The sequence below is a fragment of the Cibotium barometz genome, chromosome 63, assembly GCF_041138505.1.
Source record: "Cibotium barometz isolate CiBa-2024 chromosome 63, ASM4113850v1, whole genome shotgun sequence".
Classification (NCBI taxonomy): domain Eukaryota; kingdom Viridiplantae; phylum Streptophyta; class Polypodiopsida; order Cyatheales; family Cibotiaceae; genus Cibotium; species Cibotium barometz.
The window spans coordinates 6106899-6109831 of record NC_141108.1 but is presented as its reverse complement, the minus strand read 5'-3'; the positions used below and the strand labels follow the sequence as shown (position 1 = coordinate 6109831).

Sequence of the window (2933 nt, the reverse complement as noted above, 5' to 3'; positions counted from 1 at the left end):
CATAGTATTCTCTCCCGAAAGGGATAAGCTTCCGTGCACCGGTACGGGTTGAATCCCTAGGCTCCGAAAGGGATGCAAATCCCATTGGATTGAGCTACACACGGATCATACTACTCATGCTACAAGTGAGAGAGTCTTCCGTCTCTCCAGAAAGGAGGAACAGGGAATAATCCTCTGCATAGTTATATATTGTATAGATTTAGCAATAGCCCCGAGGGGTGTGGGGTGCCTAGCAATCGTCGACGTCGTCGCCAGGCACCCCCCCTCCCACGAGGGTGGTCGTCATCGACAGTCCCCAAGGGTGGGGGGGAATGTCTAGAGATGGTCGCTAGGCACCCCAGCCCCCACTTCCCCCCCACCCTAATCACACAACTAATTAAAATGCTAATGAAACATTAACAAATTAGTAATGGAAAGGAAGAGCACAGGACAAAGAGTAACCTTGTCAAAACGCATTTGCATTCGGAACATCGAGGCTCTTGTGGGGCCGTGGCCAATTGTGTACCGGCCAGGCATCCTCCTCTTACGGCCGTGTGGCCGGGGTGTGTAGCGGCCGGGGGCTACACAGCCGATGCTTTCTGACGGCGGCGGGGGGGCTCTCGCGATGACCGGGCGTGTTGCTCTTGCGGTTGTGTGGCTTCCACCGGCCGTGAGACTTGGCGACGGCTGAGGCCCCTCCTGCCGGCTGTTGCCGTGCGGCTTTGCGGCCGTACAGTTTGTGTGCGGCTTTGCCGTGTGGCTTCTGCGGGCAGTGGTGGGTAGTCTACCTCAATCTATGCAGTAATCTCATTTCATAAATTTGAGGTAGTTATGCATTTAATAGATTGGAGGAAAGCTTTAATCATCATCTTGACTGTGGGGGTTTTCCTGCTGAAACTTTAAAAAAATGTCCTTACTAATCGAGTTAATTCTTGTTTCAATTCTTTAATATATTTTATGATGATAGAAAATATTAGCTTTGCAAATGAGAACATTAATCCAAATTTGGGGATTCCAATTAATCCACCTTCAACAACACATGGAGACACTCAAATCCTCAGTGTAATAGTATTAGAAATGGTACATGTAAAAGGACATATGATACTTACCATCTTCATGTGGACATACAATCTGAGTACCAGCCTTTGAAGAAACGAAATAAGAGATTTTTTTAATGTTATGAGCAAAAAGAGCAAAGGAGGAATAGTGGAGAGCGTCATTTGGACTTGTGGACTGATGGGTCAATGTATCCCAAGGATCCATTTACAAATGCACCACCTCCATTTTATAACATTACAAACCTACTACATTTCATGGGTGATGGTAGACAAGGTTTGCTGGGTTAAGCCCAACACTTGGAAACAAAAGCGATGGTTGCAGAACATCAAAGGGATTTTCTTACAGATAGAGAACACTGAAATAAAAAAACTAAATGGGTTGTATGTAGAGAAGCTTATGGCAAACAAAGAAACAATTCAAGACTTGGAGAAAAAGATTGATGCTTTAAGGAGAAAGGACACAGCACTAGGGCCACATAAAAGAAGAAGGAAACTTTGCAACATAGAGAAAATGAAAGTTGGAAGTGGAGGGATGAAGAAGCGAGTACAGGCTGTAAGGTAATGTTAACTCTTGTTTCATATATATTTCTCTTTTTAGATTAGGTTCTTTGTTTGAAACTAGACAAAAGCACTCAGATTTGATGTTATTCTATTTTTAGATCTTACTTCATCCAGAGTCCAAGGTACATTCCAAAGCTGGAATGCATTACAGTCATTTGGTACCAAAAGGAATAGTGGAAGAGATGTTGTATCAAAAGAAGTTTCAAAAAATCAATGAAAAGCATGTGTCTTCTTTTATGAACAAGAACCAGCTCGATGCAACTCAGGTGCAAGCAATGCTGGATGCAACTGGCATCTCTCAGAAAGCATATAGTATAGTGTTTAAGGCACTAGCAGACAAATGTCAAAGTAAGAAGCATAAAGGTTTGTTACTTTCAAAACCAATGATGCAAGTAAATTTTGCACGCCAACATGTGAACTCAGAGGTGTTTGAGAAGCTTGGTTCACCAGTACATATTGAAGTAACATTCATTGCTAAAGACAGAGAGGTACTCTTTAACCAGCACAACAATATTTTCTTTGATCTTGAAGCTTTACAAAGGTACGGAGTTCAGTTCTTTGAGATTAGTCAAGAAGAATGTGAAGGAGTTCTATAATTTATTTTGAAACTAGATGAGTGTGAGAAAAGAACAAAAAAATGGAGAGGGTTACTATCACTCTAATGAATAGGACCTTAGACACATCAATTACAAAAGATGATGCAAGATATTTCACTTTTCAATTGGAGAATAACATATTGCCACTTGGATCTTTTGAGGTATCTTCTTAATCATTGAATATGACTGTGTATTGCGTTGAAATAGTTTAAACATATTGCCACTTGGATCTTTTGAGGTATCTTCTTTATCATTGAATATGACTGTGTATTGCGTTGAAATAATTTAAACATGAAACTTGTATTAAAGATGAGCTTGTATTAAAGATGAGCTTCTTCCTAATGACATAGGTGGATAAAGAAGACTTGGAAATTTTGCATTGGGTGTTTCATCAAACTACAATTCCATCACCGATTAGTGAGCAAAGAAATGGAAGGGCCTTTCATGTGCCTGGGTTTGGTGACTCTAAAATGGAATGGCACATGGTAGATGATTTAAAACTGTAAAATGCATGTATAGCATAAGCAAAGGTGCAAATTCAAAGAGTCCATGTCTATCTTGCATGTCAAGTTTGCCAAGAATTTAGATCGTGTACTATGGAACAAAGCTCCTGGGGCCAGGCATTTAAAAGATAAAGATTTCAAAGCAGTGCTTGATATTCCTCTATCTAGAGTGCACATATGCACATTACATGCACTATGTAGAATTGTAGAGAAGCAGAGAGATGTAGAAGGTGGTA

The 2933-nt window shown here is 40.8% G+C and overlaps 1 pseudogene; it reads left to right on the top strand.

Moving 5' to 3' along the window:
- Positions 1 to 409: 409 nt before the first annotated feature.
- LOC147603597 (uncharacterized) lies at positions 410 to 2700 on the top strand (annotated as a pseudogene).
- The last annotated feature ends 233 nt before the right edge of the window (positions 2701 to 2933 follow it).